The 22,256-nt window shown below is 42.9% G+C and overlaps 2 pseudogenes; one reads left to right on the plus strand and one right to left on the minus strand.

The window, feature by feature from the left end:
* Window positions 1-3,336: 3,336 nt before the first annotated feature.
* On the minus strand, window positions 3,337-5,533 carry LOC143658357 (vesicle transport through interaction with t-SNAREs homolog 1B pseudogene; annotated as a pseudogene).
* Window positions 5,534-21,331: 15,798 nt separating this feature from the next.
* On the plus strand, window positions 21,332-22,018 carry LOC143659181 (heme A synthase COX15 pseudogene; annotated as a pseudogene).
* The last annotated feature ends 238 nt before the right edge of the window (window positions 22,019-22,256 follow it).

Below are 22,256 nucleotides of genomic sequence, written 5' to 3' on the forward strand. Positions count from 1 at the left end.
TTCTCATAATCATGTAATATGAGGCCATTTCCTAGACCTTACACCCAAAGCACAAGCATTGAAGAAAGGCAGAAAGAAATGGGAACTCCTCAAAATTACACACTTTTATGCATCAAAGAACTTCATCAAGAAAGTAAAAAGACAGTCTACACAATGGGAGACAATATTTGGAAACAATATATCAGATAAAGGTCTAGTATCCAGAATTTATAAAGAGATTGTTCAACTCAACAACAAAAAGACAGCCAACCCAATTAGAAAATGGGCAAAAGACTTGAACAGACACTTCTCAGAAGAGGAAATACAAATGGCCAAAAGGCACATGAAAAGATGCTCAACTTCCCTGGTTATTAGGAAAATGCAAATCAAAATCACAAGGAGATATCATCTCACACCCACCAGAATCACCATTATTAATAAAACAGAAAATGGCAAGTGCTGGAGAGGATGTGGAGAAAGAGGCACGCTTATCCAGTGTTGGTGGGAATGTGAAATGGTACAACTGCTGTGGAAGGCAGTTTGGCGGCTCCTCAGGAAGCTAAGTATAGAATTTCCCTTTGACCCGGCAATACCATTGGTAGGTATCTACTCAGAGGACATGAGGGCAAGGACACAAATGGGCATTTGCACACCAGTGTTTATAGCAGCGTTATTTACAATTGCCAAGAGATGGAAACAGCCCAAATACCCATCAACAGAAGAGTGGCTAAGCAAGCTATGGTATATACATAATGATGGAATATTGGGCAGTTGTAAGACAGAATAAAGTGATAAAATATGTAACAACATGGATGGACCTTAAGGACATTATGCTGAGTAAGATTAGCCAGAAACAAAAGGACAAATACTGTATGGTCTCACTGATATGAACTAACATTAATGAATGAATTTTGAAAAATTCAGTTAAGAACAGAGGTGATCAGGAGATAGAAATAGGGTAGATATTGGGTAATTGGAGGGGAAGGGATACTAACTGTGCAACGGGTCTGATTGTAAGTATTCAGAAATGGATAGCGCAATACTACCTGATTGTAACACAATAATGTTAGAACACTGAATGAAGCTGAATGTGAGAATGATGGAGGAGGACTGGGGGCACAAATGAAATCAGAAGGAAACATATACAATAAAGACTGAGATGGTATAATCTAGCACTGCCTTTATTGTATAATGATAGTGACTAAATGTACAAATTAAAAAATGTTTTTGCATGAGGAAAAACAAAGGAATGTCAATACTGCAGGATTTTAAAAATAGATGGTACTTGATATTTTAAAACTAACTTATGTGTGAGACTAAAGCAAAAAATGTTTATTTGATGCAAAATTTATATTTTGACTAGTACATTTCTTAATATAACTTATGTGGACAGCTTAATTGAACACCATACGTACATGGAACCTTGAGTAGGGCGTGAGGTTTTGTAGGTTTGTCCAGAGTGATGCCCCAGTAAATTCCAGAGTGATTTGAACAGTGAATAAAAAGTATTTGCAAAGCCCTCTTGGGGCAATGGTGAGAAAGGGGGAAAATTCAACTTCCCCAAGTGGAGAATTCTTAATATTCTCACAAGCAGTGGGGACAACCAAAGCAATAGGTGGAGTCCTCAATCTGGGGGTTTGTTCATATGAAACTTAACCCCGCAAAGGATAGACTAAACCTACTTAAAATTAGGCCTAAGAGAGCGGGCTGGGGTGGCTCAGTGGCAGAATTTTCACCTGCCATGCTAGAGAACTGGGTTTGATTCCCAGTGCCTGCCCATGCAAAAAAAAAAAAAATTAGGCTTAGGAGTCATCCCCAAAGAACCTCTTTTGTTGCTCAGGCCTCTCTCTCTCAGCCAACAGAATGAGCAAACTCATTGCCCTCCCCCTATCTACATGGGACATGACTCCCAGGGGTGTGGACCCTCCTGGCAACATGGGACAGAAATCCTAGAATGAGCTGGAACTCGGCATCAATGGATAGAGAAAACCTACTTGACCAAAGGGAGAAGAGAGAAATGAGACAAAATAAAGTGTTGATGGCTGAGAGATTCCAAACAGAGTTGAGAGGTTATCCTGGAGGTTATTCTTATGCATTATATAGATAACACCTTTTTAGTTAAGGTGTAATGGAGAGGCTGGAGGGAACTGCCTGAAAATGTAGAGCTGTGTTCCAGTAGCCATGTTTATTGAAGATGATTGTATAATGATATAGCTTTCACAATGTGACTGTGTGATTGTGAAAACCTTGTGTCTGATGCTCCTTCTATCTACCTTATTGACAGACAAGTAAAACATATGGATTAATAATAAATAAATAATAGAGGGAACAAATTTTAAAATAAACTTAGTAGATTTAAATGCTGGTGATCAGTGAAAGGGAGGGGTAAGTGGCATGGTATGTAAGATTTTTTTTTCTGTTTTCTTTTTATTTCTTTTTCTGAATTGATGCAAATGTTCTAAGAAATGATCATGATGATGAATATACAATTATGTGATGATATTGTGAGTTATTGATTATATGTCAAGAATGGAATGATCATATGGTAAGAATGTTTGTATTTGTATGTTATGTTGAATAATAAAGAAATAAAAAATAAACTGAAGAAAGTGATAGATGTTTCAACAACTCTAGTAGGAGACTTCAATACACTACTCTTCTCTATAGATAGAACAAGCAGACAGAAGATCAACAAGGAAATAAAGAAGTTAAACAACTTGATAAATGAATTTGATCTAACAGCCATACATAGGTCGTTGCACCCCCAAACATCAGGATATAGATTCTTCTCTATATATCCCCAAACATCCAGATATAGAATGCCATTCATTCACTGACTGAGTCAAAGTTCTGATCTGTAAACCATTCCAAGAAAGTTCTTGAGAAAAAATTTGTAATAAGCCAGGCCTCACAGGATGACTAACTCCAGTAAAATGAAGAAGGAAAGCAGCAGTTTGTAGGTCACCACATTTCTGGAATATTCTCCAGGATAGATCATATGCTGGGGCACAAAACAGGTCTTTATAAATTTAAAAACACTGAAATTATTCAGAGCACTTTCTCTGATCACAATGGAATGAAGCTGGATACCAATAACCACCGAAGAATGAGAACTTTCACAAATACATGAAGATTAAAAGATATCAGAAATATCATTTATTACCTTGGTATATCACACTGGTCTTGCTGTTCTTTCACATTTAAGAGGTTTTTCATCTTCCTTCCCTTCTCCCATAGTTTCCTAAACAGCGCATACTTGGACTGTCAGGTCATAGCAGCGGAATGTTTATTCTTTGTTCCTAATGCCATTCATTCACTGGGTCAAAGTTCTGATCTGCAAACCATTCCAAGAAAGTTCTAGAGAAAAAATTTGTAATAAGCCAGGCCTCACAGGATGACTAACTCCAGTAGAATGATGAAGGAAAACAGCAGTTTGTAGGTCACCACTTTTCTGGATGTGAATGGAGAATCTTTCAACTTTTGCTCGAGTTTTCACTTGTGTTTACCAGTCTACTCTTGGCACATTCCAACTGCTCTCATTGCTCCCCCAGTTCTTTTATGATTTCTGAGCCAATCTGGTCAGTCTCTGTAGCAATCCGATGAGCACACTCAATACTCCGGGTGGCCTGATTCAGGCTGTCAGTGGCTTGCAGAAGCAATGCCCTTTATGACTGTTGCTTAGTCATATGCTCATTCTCTACCACATATGTGCTGTACTTCATATCTCCTTGGCCCCCAGGTGTAGCTGTCAAAAGTGTACTTCTAACTTCCTGATGGAGTTTAGCAAGGTCCCTCTGGTAAATTTGAAACTGGGACATCATGGGATTTGGGAAAGATAGGGGTCCGTAAATAGTTATCTCTCCATCTCTGCCAGCATTTCATTTGCTTCCTGTTACTTTTCATCAAAATTTCTGATCAACTTCTTATCTTTGATCCCTGGCCATCTCCAACAGCTTCTCTGGAACTCCTTTTAAATCTTCAAGGAGGGCACAGAAGATTTCATGCAGCTTTTTGAAATGCACCGAGGAGATGGATGAGGTGACCAGGGTGCAAGCTGCACTTCAGCAGCAGCAGCTGAGATTCTGGGCTTGGAGCCTGGTTATAGCCTGGTGGTTAGCTGCCCAAACCCACAGGCATCAAGGTGACCACCACAACCTGGAATGGCCTTTGGAAGACCCAATTATAGTGCCAATAGGTGACAATACCTTGCAGAGCTGAGGCAGTGTTCTCAAGGAGGCTATCTGAATCAGTATCCACTGTATGGTGCTGTTTCTCCCATATCCAGGATTCATGGATGCAGAAATCAAGGGGTGGAAATGGGAATAGCACCACTCTCTGCCACCCCTAGTGATCCAATAGGAAAATTTTTGCTTCCTGTCCCTTAAACCTGAAGCTCTGCTTGTCTACAAGTCCTAGTTCCAAAAGGAGGAGTGCTCCAAGATTCACAAGAATGATTCCACTGAACTGGATGTTAAGACTGCCACCTGGCCACTTGGGCTTCTCATGCCTCTAATCAATAGGCAAGGAAGGGGATTATTGTACTGGCTGGCATGATTGTGCCTGATTATCAAGGGGAAATAGTACTGCAGTTACACAAGGGAAGTAAAGAAGAGTTTTCCTTAATACAAGAGACCCCCTAGAGCATATCTTAGTACTGTTATGCCCTGTATTAAAGTCAATGGAAAACTGCAACAACCCAATCCAGGCAGGACTTCTAACAGCCTAGAAACATTGGGAATGAAGGTTTGGGTCACCCCACCAGACAAAGAACCATGGCCAATTGAGGTGCTTGCTGAGGTTAAAAACATCGGGAACTGCATACAAAACAACATACAAACATGAACATTCTTTAACATATGAACATTCCATGCTTGGTGTAAAGTCAATGGCTCAGAATATCATCTCATAGTTGTATATTCATCACCGTGATAATTTCTTAGAACATTTGCATCACTCCAGAAAAAAAAATTAAAAATTAAAAACATACTCCTTACCCCTCCCTCTCACTGACTACTAGTATTTCCATCTACCTGATATATTTTAACCTTTGTTCCCCCTATTTTTTTCCCATGCCCCTTACCACTTCCTTTCATTGATCACTAGTATTTCAACCTATTTAAGTTATTTTAACATTTGTTCCCCCTATTATTTATTTATTTTTAATCCATAGTTTTTACTCATCTGTCCATACTGTAGATAAAAGGAGCATCAGACACAAGGTCTTCACAATCACACAATTACATTGCAAAAGCTATATCATTATACAATCATCTTCAAGGAACATGCTACTGGAACACAGCTCTCAGTTTCCAGCACTTCCCTCTAGCATGATACACCTTAATCTAAAAAGGGGATATCTATATAGTGTATAAGAATAACCTCCAGAATAACCTCTCGGCTCTGAAATCTCTCAGCCACCGACACTTCATTTTGTCTCATTTCTCTCTTTCCCCTTTTGGTCGAGAAGTTTTTCTCAATCTCTTGATGCTGAGTCCCAGCTCATTCTAGGATTTCTGTCCCACGTTGCCAAGGAGGTTTACTCCCCTGTGGTCATGTCCGATGTACAGAAGGAGAGGGCAGTGAGTTTGCTTGCCGTGTTGGCTGAGATAGAGATAGGCCACATCTGAGCAATAAAAGAGTTTCTCTAAGGGTGACTCTTGGGACTAATTTTAAGTAGGCTTAGCCTATCCTTTGCGGGGATAAGTTTCATAGAGGCAAACCCCAAGATTGAGGGCTTGATCTATTGATTTGATTGTTCCCACTGCTTGAGAGAATATCAGGAATTCTTCAAATGGGGAGTTGAATTTTCCCCCTTTCTCACCATACCCCCAAGGGGACTTTGCAAATACTTCTTTATTCACTGTTCAAATCACTCTGGGATTTATTGGGGTATTACACTGGACAAACCTACAAAATCTCATGCCCTGTTGATGGTTCCATGTACTTATGGTGTTCAATTAACCTGTCCATATAAGTTATATTAAGAAATGTACTAGTCAAAATATAAATTTTATATCAAATAAACTTTTTTTGCTTTAGTCTCACACAGAAGATTAAGTTTTAAAATATGAATGACCATCTATTTTCACATCTGGAACAGCAGCTGAAATTGGAGTCACCACCTTGTTTAGTTTATGATAATCCACTGTCATCCTCCAAGACCCATTTGTTTTCTGCACAGGCCAAATAGAAAAATCGAATGGGGATGTGGTGGGAATCATCACCCCTGCATCCTTCAAATCCTTAAGAGTGGCACTAATCTCTGCAGTCCCTCCAGGAATCTGGTATTGTTTCTGATCGGCTATTTTTCTGGGTAGGGGCATTTCTGATGACTTTCACCATAATTGCCCTTTCTCCACAAGTCAGAAAACCGGTGTGGGAATTCTGCCAGTTGCTGAGTATGTTGATTCAAATTATGCATTTTAGAACTGGGGAAATAACCACAGAATGGGTCTGGGGACCATTGGACCCACTGTGAGACAGACCTGAGCTAAAACTCCATTGATAACCTAGCTATCATAAGCCTGTCTGATTGGTGGACTAAAGAGACATTATAGGTTTCCTGGAATTAGTGTCAGTTCTGAGCCAGTGTGTAATAATCCCCAAAATTGGGATTTTTCCTTTTCCCAATGCATAGTCACTCTGGTAAAAGACCATAAGTTCTCCTTGGGGAAGGCTGTGAGGAAGGCTAACGGTGTAAATTTTGGGCAGTGTTACAGGGTCCTCCCCCAAGGGTACCCTGCCCTCCCCTCATTCATAGGGCTTTGGGTCTGTAAAATGTCTCAAGTCTTGAAATTGATTAAGGGGCTGTGACTCTCTATTTTTGTAATTCGAGTTAGACTTCTGTTCACTTGTCCTAGAACTCTTCTGCTTATACACTTCAAATAAGAATTTAGTAGACATCCTATCTTTTTTACTTCTAGGTACCCCATGATCTACTAGCCAATGCCACAAGTTTCTGCAAGTCAGATTATCTTGACTGCTGCTTTGAGTCTGCTGTACATTATGGTGGCCATACCCACCCTGTCTAAGATGATTAACTGTTACCACATGACTTCTGCCAACTTGGGATCTGATCATCCCCACTATGTTTAAGAATTCTACTCAGTGACAGCAGTTCCCACAGTAATATCTGACCTAGAGAGAAGGGCAACTATAGAGCTCTTCAGGGACAATGGAACTAGTCTCAGAAACTTATTCCTCAAAATTCTTGTGAAAGGTGAGTCCTCTGGACATTCCTGGGGTGTATGAAAAGGTATTCCATGATAAATCTGCTCTAACATTCCAATCTCTTTAAGCCTCTGGATCCACTTATATTATGGCAGGGCAGTTCTAGCATTTTGACCTCAGATAATGTTGGCCACCTTTTTAAAAAATATGTTTTTATTGACAAATCTTCACTTACATACAGTCCATACATGGTACACATTCAGTGGCTCACAATATCATCACACAGTCGTGTATTCATTGCCATGATCATTTTTTTAAACATTTGCATCACTCCAGAAAAAGAAATAAAAAGAGAAAAGAAAAAACTCATATACCCCATACCCCTTACCCTCCCTCTCATAGTATTTCAATCTGCCCAATTTATTTTACCCCTTATCTCCCCTATTATTTGTTTATTTTTATCCATTTTTTTTTTGGAACTCATCTGTCCATACCTGGATAAAAAGGAGCATCAGACATTAGGTTTTCACAATCACACTGTAAAAGCTATATCATTATACAATCATCTTCAAGAAACAAGGCTACTGGCACACAGCTCAACTGTTTCAGGTACTTCCCTCCAGCCACTCCAATACGTCATTAACTAAAAAGGGATATCTGTATAATGCATGAGAATAACCTCCAGGATAACCTCTTGATTCTGTTTGAAATCTCTCAGCCACTAAAACTGTATTTTGCCTCATTTCTCTCTTCCCCTTTTTGTTCAAGAAGATTTTCTCAATCCCATGATGCTGGGCCCTAGTAAGTCCCAGGAGTTCTGTCCCATGTTGCCAGGGAGACTTATGCCTCTGGAAGTCATGTCCTATGTAGTGGGGAGAGCAGTGAATACACCTGCTAAGTTGGCTTAGAGAGAGAGGCCACATCTGAGCAACAAAAGAGGTTCTCTGGGGGTGACTCTTAGGTCTAACTTTAAGTAGGCTTAGCCTATCCTTTGTAGGGATACGTTTCATAGGGACAAACCCCAAGATTGAGGACTTGGTCTGTTGATTTGATTGTCCCCTCAGCTTCATTCTTATCTCTACTTGATGCCTGATCACTTTTTCAAATTTTAAACGTTCCTGTATGAGGTACTGCTGACTTTCATGGCTTCAGAGCTCTAACTCTGAGTCTCAGGTGTCACATAAATACATGAAGTTTCTGGGAATGACCAGGTTATATGCAAACATCTCAGTACTCAGAATTTAGACATAACAGTTACAACTCCTGAACATATGTGACTGCTGTAAGAGCTTACAATAGGTCCCAATCTGATAACCCATGCTCTCGACTTCAGTTCACTGAGTTTTTACAATTATAGTTAGTCCATATGTCCATATGAGTGAAAAAAAAAGATAATATTTGTCTTTTTGTTTCTGACATTTCATTCAACATACAGTCCTTAAGGTTCATTCACCTGGTTGCATGCCTCACAACTTAGTTCCCCCTTCCATTCCTCAGTTGTTGTACTCTTAGGCCACCTCCATCCATTGTGAATTGGAGCACTGCTACCATAAAACCAGTGTGCAAATGTCCATTCATGTCCCCACACTCAGTTTCTCCAGGTACATATTGAGTAATGGGGTTGCAGGATCATGTGGCAACCCCAACCCTAGCCTCCTGACACCACACTGCCCTCCAAGGGGCTGCACCTCTCGGTTTCCCTACCAACAGTGAATAGGTACATCTCTTTCTCTGTATTTTATCTAGCACTTGTTTCTCTCTGTTTATTTTTAAAGTTTTATTCACACATCATACAATTGTTGGCCACCTTTGGATCCATGTTTCAGCCAACTATCCAAACTGTTAACACCTTTTCTAACCCCTCGAGCTACAACACTAAATCCAGAATCTCTGCTTAGTGACTCCACGTCAATAAATTCAGCTTGATCCAATTTTATATTCCTTCCACCATTATCCCAGAAGCTGTTTCCTTAAGACAGGCTGGAGGTCAGAAACTCTTTCCTCAGGGCAAGCTGGAGGTGGGGCGACTGTTTCCTTGAAATAGACCATTAAGGTCTATCTAGCAAAGACTCAGCAGAATCCAGGATTTCCATGTCCCCATTCCATGTTTCAGGACCCCATTCTTTTCCAATCAGTCCTTACTTTAACAGCAGACACACTGCAAGGTTGAGAACTGGGTTTATGTTGAAAATCTACTACTTGCACAATGAGGCTCTGGGTCTGATTTTCAGAGATTCCACGTCTCCAACCACAGGAAATAAGATTTTCTTTCAGGGCACACATGGCAACTTTTACATCATTCATATGGCACTTAAGCTGCAAATTTAAAGCCTTCAGCTCATCCCTTTCTTTCATAATGTTAGGTATCAGAAAATAAACAATATACAAAATGAATTCTATGGTATGGGGGCCCCTTCAGTTTCTCTCCCTCAGCAACTCTTCTGACAGGACCTGATATGACACCAAGATAATAAGCACAAGTGTGTGGACGCCACACCTGCCAGAGACCGGAGCAGATAACCATGAGCCTGAAGTCATGATCTGCACCAGCCTGATAACTCCCAGTGATACCTGTGGCCACATGTCATCCCCAACCTTCTTGGCATGGTTTTTTCTTTTAAACCACAACCTGCCAGAAAGAGAGTTGGAGCCATTTTTCCTTTTCTTTTGCTACCAGATTTTGCTGGCTCCCACCTCCCTGCTCTCCCTTTGCTCTCTGTCAAACTATGTGTGTGTGTGTGGGGGGGGGGGTGGTGGGAGAAATAAATCAGGCCCCAGCAAGAAGAAGGTATCCGGAGTCCATACAAGATCCAGGGCAGAAAGTTCCCAAGAGTTAAAAATTGAACAATAATCATTGTTAAGAAACTAAAAGAATGGGGTGTATTGTGCAAGAACAAATGACATTCCTCTGCTTCTGTAAATAAGATTGCTTGCTTACAGCTGCAAACCAAGATGTGGCTCTAAAAGATAATGTCCTTTTTCCTGCTTCTGTGGATACGCTTGTGGTTTTTACCTTTATAAGCCCCCCTTGAGAACTTCTCAGAGCTGCTCTCTGAATCCTCCTTCTTGGGTTTCTGAGGCAGTTGCTGGCCGGCTAATAAAGACTCCTAATTGGCTTGCAAATTGCTTTGACTTGTGTGGTCTCTCCTTTAATGTGCCCCACAACATTTGGAGGCCCCAGCAAGATCGTCCCTAATGGGACCACAGGTCCTGGGGATCGCCCCTGGAACCAGGGTCAGGCCTAGGGGAAGACCTCGGAGAGACGTTTCTTGGCCCCAGGCAAGGACCAGGAACCAGGCCAGTCCTACAGGACTCTGAAATTATTCAAAAATCTGGGTGGAGTCATCTGTTTCTGGAAATCTCACCAGTGAGTACAGTTTTGTTACTGGATCCAGGTTAGGGACCTCTGGAAGGCTGGACGCAGCATTACTTCCGAGGTCAGGTCCTGGAGCAAGACGTTGACTGGGGCTTCTGGTTAGGAATCAGTTAAGGTTAAGGTTTTTGTGTGTGTCTTGGTTTAGTTTGTCCTTTCTCTCATCTATTGGTCTTGTTGCATTCCATGTTGTTCTTGTCATAATTGCCATGGGTCAGTCAAGCTCATCTGTCTGTACTCCCCTTCAATGTTTTTTGGAAAATTTTCAGGAATTTCAGTGGAAGGCCAGAGACTACGGAGCCCCTGTCAGTGCCTTCGACTTGGAGAAATTCTGCTCACGGGAGTGGCCAACTTTTGGTTCTGGGTGGCCTTCCGAGGGAACCACAGACCTATCTATAGCTTACAGAGTCCAAAGGATGATTTTTGGTGATCCAGGCCACTCTGACAAGCTCCCCTATATACTAATTTGGATTGAAATTTTAACAGAAAAACCTAAATGATTACGATCTTGCCTGGAGTCCCAAAAAGGAAGAACCCCCAGAGCCAAAACAGCCCTCATACTAAAGAACACTCAGAAAGAAAAGACTAATAGGGTCCCAGGACTGACGGGACCACCGGAGGATCTGCTCTTAATGAATCCTCCCCCATATCCGATAGCCTGTCTGCCCCCTCTGAGACCAGAGGGGAGAGGCAGCCCAGAGGTGGAAATCAGCCCCTCCAATAGCCAGGAGGTGACCTTCAGCTCCCCCATACCAGAAGGGGCTCTGCTTACCACCCCTCTTCTGGTACACAGTCACCAGATTCTTCTGGGGCCCCAATTTTACCCTTAAGACAGGTTGGTCCTACCCCAGGGGATGCCCGCCCACCTTTCATGGTCTATGTCCCCTTTTCCTCTAGCGACCTATATAATTGGAAAAACCAAAATCCCTCTTTCTCTGAAAAGCCCCAAGGGCTCATCTCCCTCTTGGAGACTGTCTTTTTTACCCACCAGCCCACCTGGGAGGACTGCCAACAGCTCTTCCAGGCCCTCTTCACCTCCGAGGAACGAGATCGAGTCAGGAGAGAGGCGAGGAAGTTAATTCTTGGACCTGACGGACAGCCTACTACCGAGCCAACCCGATTAGAGGCTGTGTTCACCTCCACCCGCCACGGATGGGATCCCAACACTGATAAAGGTAAGGAGGCTCTCAATCAGTATCGCCAGACTCTGCTTCGGGGACTACGAGCGACAGCCAAAAAGCCGATCAACTTATCTTGGGTAAGCGAAACTATACAAACACCGGACGAATCTCCGGCCACTTTCCTTGAGCACCTCCTTGAGGCATACCACTTCTACACCCCTATAAATCCAGTTCTTGTAGAACCCCGCCACCTTACTCCTGGATGATGACCCGTCTGAGCCCATCCACGACTGCCATGAGGTCCTGGATTCCCTCACAAACCTGAGGGATGACCTCACCAACAACCCCTGGCCAAATCCTGATGAAGAATTACATACAGACGGGACTAGTTATGTCTCAGAGGGAATCAGGTTTGTGGGGGCAGCAATGGTAACTGCGAACCGAGTCATCTGGGCTCAGGCCCTAGAACATGGGACTTCAGCCCAAAAGGCCGAACTGATAGCTCTGACCCAGGCTCTGAGGTGGGGAAAAGGGAAGGTTGTCAACATCTACACAGACAGCAGATACGCCTTCACAACTGCACATGTCAATGGGGCACTATATCAGGAGCAGGGACTTTTGACATCAGGGGGAAAAGAAATAAAAAATACACCAGAAATACTCACCTTGCTAGAGGCTATCTGGTTACCGAAAAGGACAGCCATTATACATTACAAAGGACATCAGACTGCTGAAACTCAAATCGCTAAAGGAAATGCCCTGGCTGATAAAACGGCAAATGAGGTTGCCCAAAAAACAGTGGGGATGCTGCAGATACTTCCTGTCTTACTCAGACGGGTACTGCCGACCCTCCAAACTATACTGGGGAAGAAATTAAACTGGGAGAAACCCTGGGCGCTAGAACAGATCCGGATGGTTGGAAAATTCTCCTGGATGGGAGAATTCTGGTGCCAGAGCACCTGGGGCACAATTTGGTTGCCCAGGTTCACCAAAATACACACCCGGGCAGTGTGAAACTAACTGAACTATTACAGAGAAATTACTACATTCACCGACTGCAGCAACAATCCCGGCAAATATCCAGATGCCACATCTGCACCCAGGTAAATTCTGGCCAAGGAAAGGAGGTACCCCAAGGGACCAGGATGAGGGACAAGCCCCAGGAGAACAGTGGGAAATAGACACCACAGAAATATTACCCAGTCCATATGAATACAAATATCTGCTAGTTTTCTTCAACACCTTCTCCAGATGGACTGACGCATTCCCTACCAAAACCGAGACAGCACAAATAGTAGTAAGAAAACTAGTTTCTGAAATTGTCCCCTGATTTGGCCTCCCGACTGCAATGGGGTCTGACAACGGGCCAGCGTTCATTGCCCAAATTACCCAATTGTTAGCAAAAAAATTAGATATTAAATGAAAATTACATTGTATTTATAAGCCACAGAGTTCAGGGCAAGTTGAGAGAATGAATAGAACAATAAAAGAAACTCTGATTAAACTAAAGCTCGAGACTGGCGAAAACTGGGTGAGTCTCCTTCCATCTGCCCTCCTAAGGACTAAATGTACTCCCTATGTTAAGGGAATTACCCGATATGAAATCATGTTTGGGCGACCATCCCCACTAATTCCTAAGTTGGGGGAAGAGAAAATAGCTGAATTAAATAACCATTCTCTTCTAAAATTATTACAAGCCTTGCAGTCTGCCACCCATCGTACCCGGGAACTGGTGAGGGCAGCCCATCCAGGACCAACAAATCCTGCCCCTAACAAAGATCTATTTCAGATGCAGCCTGGAGACCTGGTCTGGATTAAAAGGCTTTAGCCAGCCACCTTGGAGGCCCGGTGGACGGGACCCCTGCCAGGAATCCTCACAACCCCAATGGCGGTAAAAGTTGTGGAAAAACAACACTGGATTCATCACACCCAGATCAAGAAGGCTGCCCTGGACCAGCTCCCCAGAAAATGGACCATCCAGCGAACCGAGGATCCACTAAAGATAAGACTTTCCAGAAATCCTCTGGGTCCTCCTGATATCCCTGGTGGGGGTCGCGGGAAAAAGTCCTCACCAGCTCATGAACTACACCTGGGAACTCACTACAACAGTGGACAGTATAGTGGTCGCTAAAAACACCACTCCATCCCACCCAATCCTCCAGTTTGACCTCTGCCCGCTGTTTGGGAACCAGCGGAACTCTTACTGGGGAAATCAGAGGATGGGGGGGCATCTTCAAGGGGGAGGGCCAACTATAATCTGGGGATATGGATGTGGCACCCTTCCCCAAGAAAGAAGCTTACAGTATATTGGCCATTATGCCTGTCCTGAAAAGGGCAGTCCAGAATGTCAGGGGGAAGACGAGTACCGTTGTGCCAAATGGGGTTGTGAAACACTCACAAAATGGACTGACTGAGATCCGTTCATAACCTTAACAAGAACACCAACCCCTAGCCCCGACAGTTGCACCCAAGGTGCCTGTAACCCAGTTATTATTACAATCCATTCCTGGTAAACCCAAGCCTGGGACAGTGGGAAAACTTGGGAATTTAAATTATACGTCACGGGTTATGATCCCGGCATCGGTTTCAGAATTCAGAGATTCCTTCCCCGAAAACCGAACAACCTGGATAGGGCCAAAGAGAGCTCTAAACCCCGGCGTAAAACCCGTACAACCCCCCAAACAAAAGCCGCTGCCGCTCGAGCGGCCGCCACCGTTGCGGCTCCCTCCCTCCAGACAGAGGGTGGGGCAGATCACCACCCCCCGGGCTTCCCCGAACCCAAACAGTCTCACCTGTTTAAGCCCTCATACAGGCTTCTCCCCCTCCCCCCAAAAACCCCTCCTTGACACGTTGGATTCAGTGTTCCAGTTCATGAATCAAACCAATCCACTTACTACTGAAGACTGCTGGCTTTGCTTAACCCTGAACCCCCTTATTACATAGGAATGGGAGCTAATATCTCCCTAGGCCTCACAGACACCCATATCAGAAACCTCTCGGTCCAAGAAGCGCAAGGCCAGCACCTATGCAGGTGGGGACAGGAACCAAAACTCACCCTAGGAAATCTCCAAGGTCAGGGAACCTGAATTTATTCTGAGGATTTCAATCTAGCTAAATTCCCCTGTAGTGACTCTTGCAGACTCCTCATATCACTAGAGAACATTTTAACTTCAACCCTAAATGTAGCTCCTTGTAGCTCCTGATAGCACTTGGTTTGCTTGCACATTTCGTATCACCCCCTGCATAACTCCCCCAATAATGGCCGTCGAGGAGGAATTTTGTATCTTGATTCACATTAGCCCCAAGTATATTATTATTCTGGGGAAGGGGGTAGGGAACATTTAGAAATCACTACCAGTCCAAGCGAGCCCCAATCCTGGTGCCCCTCCTTGTCAGACTGGGCATCGCAGGATCAACTGCAGTCGGAACTGCAGCCTTTATCACTGGGTACCAAAACTTTAAAACCCTTAGCAAACAAGCTGATCGGGACCTTAGTGAATTAAAAAACTCTGTCAGTCGTTTAGAAAACTCCCTAAATTCACTGGCCGAGGTCATCCTCCAAAACCGCACAGGCTTAGATCTCCTATTTCTGAAACAAGGTGGGTTATGCATGACCCTCGGAGAGACCTGCTGCTTGTATGCCAGTCATTCTGCAATAATTAAAAATAGTCTAGCCCTAGTCCATAGCAGGTTACGAGAGTGGGAGGAACACCGGAAAGCTGAAACCAACGGGTATGAAAATTTGTTTTCCTGGTCCCCATGGCTAACCACACTCCTAACCGCCATAACAGGACCCCTAATTCTCGTATTATTAGGCTTAATGTTTGGACTCTGTATAATAAACTGTCTGGCCTCATATGTGAAAAAAAGAATACAAGCTATTAAATCATTAGTCCTTCGAACCCACTATCAACAGATTTATAATCAAAATACAGAAACAATGATTTGATTCTCTCATAAAACCAGTGGGGAATGTGGGGGGTCAGGAGCAATAAATCAGGCCCCAGCAAGAAGAAGGTATCCGGAGTCCATACAAGATCCAGGGCAGAAAGTTCCCAAGAGTTAAAAATTGAACAATAATCATTGTTAATAAACTAAAAGAATGGAATGTATTGTGCAAGAGCAAATGGCATTCCTCTGCTTCTGTAAATAAGATTGCTTGCTTACAGCTGCAAACCAAGATGTGGCTCTAAAAGATAATGTCCTTTTTCCTGCTTCTGTGGATACGCTTGTGGTTTTTACCTTTATAAGCCCCCCTTGAGAACTTCTCAGAGCTGCTCTCTGAATCCTCCTTCTTGGGTTTCTGAAGCAGTTGCCAGCAGGCTAATAAAGACTCCTAATTGGCTAGCAAATTGCTTTGACTTGTGTGGTCTCTCCTTTGGTGGCCCCCACAACAACTATTTCTCTCTAGCAATAAACCCCTTAAGCTTTAACTCACTGTCTCAAGTGGAGTCCTTTAGCAACCCTTTGCCTAACACATAACTGTATCCAGCATATCTAATAACTAACCAACATCATTATATCTCTTAACTACACACAACTCCGTTAAGGTGTCAAAAACACTCTCACCCAGAGCCTTGCCACATATAAGTGTGCAATTAGCAGAATGAAATGGTCATATTTTGCATATCTCTATTGCTAACTCACACCATGGACTGTCCATGCCATCTTCATTACTGGAAACAGTGTCATTAGTGCCTCTGAGTCTAACCGGAGTAGAAAGTCAATTGTAAAAACATTTTTAAAATTCTGTTTCTCAAGAACCACTCACAGTACCAAGCTGTATTAGTCAGGGTTCTCTAAAAAAAAAAAGAACCCACTGAAGCGATCATAACTATATGATTTATAAAATGGTCTCTCACAACCATGAGAATGCAAGAGTTCAAGAACTGTAGGGCAGGTTGTAAAGCTGGCAACTCTGATGAAGGGTCTCAATGAACTCCATAGGAGAGGCTCCCTGGCAGAAGAAGAAATGAAAATTCTCTCTTTGCCATTTAAAATCTTCACCTGAATGAATCAAATCCAACAGATTGCACTATCTCCTTTGCAAGAGATTGGCCCTTAGTTGACAGCAGATGTAATCAGCCACAGCTGTAATCAACTGACTGATAAGTTAATAAACCAGCCTTCTTGTTTATCAGTCACCATGAAATATCCTTGCAGCAATAGTTAAGCCAGTATTTGCCTGGCTTCACAGGTCAGCACCATTACCTGGCCAAGCTGACACCAGAACATAACCATTGCACACACAAACACCCTTTGTTTGGGCTCACAGCAAGCCTGCCCATGGGGAGATGGGTGCGGTTTCCCTGTTCATAAGCAAATATTTCAAAGGTCACAGTAGGGTTTCTTGAGAAAAGCTATGGAGGGGTGAGGCACATGGTTGCAACATCTCTCACATACACACACCCCTGGCTTCCAAAAACAGTATGAGAGAAGAAGGTCCCAGTGGTAGATGCACAGAGAATCTCAAATACAAATATTAATTTGTGAGATTTCCCAAAACCGCTCCATTTCTGGGATCCCTAGCTGCAGAGAGCAACAGTGGGGTTTGCAATGAAGGCTGTCGGGGTGAGGGAACCTCTCTCTGGAATCAACCAAGGGAGAGCCCAAGCCTTATAGGAGAGTGAAGGTCAGAATCACCTCGAAAACTCATCCTAATTCTCTGCCTCTCGCCCCTCATTTCTCTGAATTTTCCAAACCACAAGGGGATATCTGACATAGAGGATTTTGCCACATAGGTTTGCAATCACCTTTCCAGTTAGCAAAGCAGGAAGTGGTTGACTGTAGAAATGCAAAGGAATAGAACCCCTTTCTGTTCTCCAGAGGCTCTTCAGGAGTTGATTCTGTGGCCTCAATGGCTTTGTCCTCCAAGCTGGAGGTGGTTGATACCATATTAAGAAAGAAATCTGGGGCTGGAGTCGGGGAAGCCACAGCCAAGACACCCAGAGGAGTGAAAGGCAGAGCCTTCCTGAGCATGACACCCACTGGGGCTGGCTGGAGCTGAGAGGAGGGAGGTGGGCAGAAGGGCAGGCTCCAGGGTGGGTCAGGAATGAACTCCTGATGTGCACAACAATTGGGATGAATCTCAAGAAAATTGTGCTGAGTAACAAAAAAATAAGCTAATCTCAAAAGGTTACACACAGTTTTGTTGTATCTTGGCATATATGGTCATTTGATTTAAAATAAAAGTGGGCCTGCAGAACAGCAGGGAAAGGATATCTTTTCAATAAATTATGCTAAGTAAATTGGCTACTGGAAAAATTGAAACTGAATCCCAAACTCACATCTTACACAAAAACAACACCAGATCAAATGTAAGTCTAAATGTAAAAGGTGAAACAATAAAACTTCTAGAAGAGAGAGAATATCTTCATGACCTTGATGTAGACAAAGCTTTCTTAAACCACATACAAAAAGCACTGCTCATAAAGGAAAAGACAGATAAAATGGACTGTATGAAATTAAGAATTTTAGTCCATAATTAAGAAAATTAAAAGGTCACAGAGTGGGAAAAATACTGTCAAGATATACAACCACAGAGGCCTTGTATCCAGAATATATAAAGAATTCATACAATGAATAAAAAAAGACAGCCAACTCAATAGAAAATAGGCAAGAGAATTGAATAAGCACATTACCAAAACCACAAATCACAAAAAAGGAAATTCAAATGGCCAATAAGTATGTGAAAAAGGGCTCAACTTCACTGATAATCAAGGAAGCACAAACTACAACCATAACCCAATATCATTTTATCTCCAGATTGGCTAATATTGCAAAGTCAAACAAGACCAAGTATTGATAAAGCTGTGGTGCAATGAGAAGGCCTATACTCTGCTCCTGGGAATGTCAGTGGGTCTCAAACCCCATCTATAGCATCTGCTAATACTGAGCCCAATGACCTGACAGTTCCATGACTAGGAACTCCACACCACATCCCAACAGAAGGTGGCACATGTGGACCCAAAGACAGGATGCATTAGCCCAAGCTAGAAACAGTCCAAATGCTTGTCATAAATATGAGTGAATGTGTAGTTTTAAATACAAATAAGTATCCTACTGTGATGAGAAATGAATTATAGTTACATGTACAAGGAAAAGATTGAGTAAAAGAAGCCAGTCACAAAACAGTACAGACTTCAGATTCCATTTACATAAAGTTCAAAACAAAACAATCTGTGATGCCAGAATAGTGTTCACCTACGAGAGATAAGGAAGGAACAGTGATTGGGGAGGCATACAAAGAGGTCTTCCAGGAGGGTGAAAGGTTCTATTTCTTGAAGTATGTGAAGGTTTAAGCATGTGTTCATTTTGAGATAATTTCCTGAGCTGTATAAATGTATTAATTATGTCCATTTTCATATGTGTATTTTAGTTCATTAAAATATTTTCAATATATACCCATTAATCAAATTAGAATGGTTGCTGTCAGGGTCAGGTTCATGTGTCAACTTGGCCAGGTGGTGGTGCCTTGTGCCTGGTCAGGCAAGCACTGGCCTATCTGTTGCTATGGGGACATTTCATGGAGTTAAATCATGATCACTTTGGCTGCATCCACAGCTGATTGCATTTGTAATCAGCTAAGGGGAGTGTCTTCTGCAGTGAGTGAAGCTTAATCTCATCATCACAAGGCTTTTAAGGAGGATTCAGAAGACACAATCACTCTTCCTGCTTCAGCCAGCGAGCCTCTCCTGTGGAGTTCATCCAGACCCTTCATCGAAGTTACAGCTTGCAGCCTGCCCTACAGACCTTGGATTCTACATTCCCACAGTTACGTGAGACACTTTAATAAATTTTATTTCTACAGATATCTCCAGCTAATTCTGTTTCTATGCAGAACCCTAGCCAATACAGTTGCCTATAAAGAGGTAATGGGAATTAGAAGACATATAAATGGCCAATAAGCATATGAAAATATGTTTTACATTATTAATCATTAGGGGAATGCACATCCAACTACAAAGAGATGCCACTTAACACCTACTAGGATGGCTATAATACTTTTTTAAGAACACTAAAAGTAGTGTTGGCAAGGATATGGAGAAATTGGAACTTTGACACATTGCTGGTAGAGATGCAAACTGTGCAGCTACTGTGGGAAACAGTTTGATATATCCTCAAAAATTCTACTGCTAGGTATCAGCATAGGAGAAATGGAAATACATGTCCATGAAAAATACTTCTGCACATATGTTCATACAAGCATTATTCCTAACAGCCGAAAGTGGAAATAACCCAAATGATGTATGGATAAACAAAATGCAATGTATCTGTATAATAGGACATTATTTGGCAATAAAAAGGAATGAAGTACTAGTACATGCCACAACATAGATGAACCTTGGAAGCATGTTAAACGAGAGAAGCCAGTCACAGAAGATTACATATTGGGATTCCAATTATATGAAATGTCCAGGATATGCAAAACTATAGAGACAGAAAATAGATTGGTGGTTGTCTAGGGCTAGGGGTAGGGGGTGGAGGTGGGAGGAATGGGAACAGACTGTTAGTGGGTACAGGGTTTCTTTCAGGGGTGATGAAAATGTTCTAAAATCTAATTGTGGTGATGGCTGCAAAATTCTGAAAACATAAAAGTTAATTTAATTGTATACTTTAAAAGGGTGAATTTTATTGTATGTTTGTTACATCTCAATAAAGTTTTTAAAAAATTATAAAAATTAAAAAAAATTTAAACCAGGAAAAAAAAGAGGTAATGGGAATGAAATTGGCTATGAAAGGAAATAAATAGGTAGGAGGAAGTGGCTGGGAAGCTAGGTAGGCAGATGAGATGTGGCCTGCTCTGGGAAGAGCTCTAGAATACAGCAGCCACCAGCTACAGGTGCTATTGGAATGTAAGTCTGAATTTAAATTAAATTAAATTAAGAATTCAGTTCTTCAGTCACATTAGCCACATTTTGAGTGCTCAGTGGCCACATGTAGCTATTCCCTACTGTATTAGCACAGACTACTGAACATTTTCACCATCACAGTAAGTTCTTTTAGACAGTGCTGTTCTCAATGCTTCAGTATAGGAAGACATGGATGAAATCTCCCAGAGAGGAAGTAGTTGAAAGAAGCAGAGAGAGAAAGGAGACTGCAAAGCGCTGGTGTGTGCAGGTGGCATCCGTGCTCTGCCCTCGTTGTGCAGCACCTGTTCTTTCCACCCTCAAAGTCCTGGATGGGGATTCTCTGTGTCTGACAACTTGTTCCTAGGTGGCAACCGGAGCACAGTGTGGTTGCAGCTGTGGGATCAGGTGCCCCTTGAGCCCAGGGCAATACAGCACCATCTCTGAAGTTGCTTTGCAATCTGGAAGGGGTAAAATGTCCCTTCCCTTGAAGGCTGCTGAGCGGGTGGTGGGCCGAGGGCTCCTGATCTGCAGTGGACCGGTGGCTGGAGCAGTTGTTCTTCGTGGAGTAACTAGGTTGACAGAGCCTGGCCTCTCAATGGTAGACTGGCATTTAATGAAGGACATGAACCACTTAGAAGCCAAGAGAAATGGGAAGCACGATTCCAAAAATACCAGCGATTTCCAGAATTAAAAATCTTGAGCCATGATATAATGCTGGTAGAATTCAAGTTGATCTGGTACATGGAACATTCACCTCGAATGTCGTGGTGCCTTGTAGACCTCGCCTATATCCTGCCTGCTCCTACTTTTGGAGAAAGGGCTGGCTCAGCCATGGCATGAAAGGACACATTCCTGCCCTCTGTGGCTTCCTCTACTTTCCTGTTAGGATGGGACAAGGGGGAAAGTGGACTAGAAGAAATACTGGACTCCCACGACATCTGTCAGGTCAGGCTGTACCGCCTTGCTGCCCACCTGGGAACAGTCCTTGATCCTTGTTGTGTTGGTTTGTGGACCTCACTCTCACTGTGCTCCCCAGCACAAGTTGCCTGAAACCTGTCAACTCCTGTGTTAAGACGACTGGGTCATGGAACAGCAAACTGAGCGCTCCTTACAGCTTTCTCAGGAGCTTTTGTGGCAGGCTGGATGACGGACTTGTTTACAGCTCCTTCCCCAAGACGGGAGAATCCTGGATCCCAGAGGATCTTTCTACATGCTCCCCCATCCTAAGGAATGTTTTTGAGAATCCCACCATGGTGCAGTTTGATCACTGTGAATTGGGAATCACTTCAGTCACTGCCACTACAGTGCTTTACTTCTTCTCCTGGAGGCTCCCCTCTCCTCAAAGGACCAAGATGGCAGCAGTGACTCTGCTGGCTTTGGCATATACACAGGTGGACTTGGGTATTAGCACACGGATGATGTATGTTCCAACTCCTTTTGCTGCCACTCACCTGTGGCACTCCTTGGCTCTGTTCAGCTTTGCTCTTTGGTTCATAAATAAGCTCCAGCGGGTCCCAAAATAATTCTCAGGGGATCACCTGCCTAGAACTGATGAAGTAGTGAAAACTCCATTTTCCCAAAAAAGCACGTGAACCTCTGAGAAGTGACTAAAACTTTATTGCTGGCAGGCTCAGAGGACTTCCATCCAAAGTCTGAGCCCCAAATATTCTTGGATTCCAAATTATATAGCCTAGTAAACAAGATGGGAGTCACTATGGGAACAGGCAGTAAACACTGGAAAGGTCTGGAATTTCTGTTGTC

Source organism: Tamandua tetradactyla, chromosome 16, assembly GCF_023851605.1.
Source record: "Tamandua tetradactyla isolate mTamTet1 chromosome 16, mTamTet1.pri, whole genome shotgun sequence".
Lineage (NCBI taxonomy): Eukaryota > Metazoa > Chordata > Mammalia > Pilosa > Myrmecophagidae > Tamandua > Tamandua tetradactyla.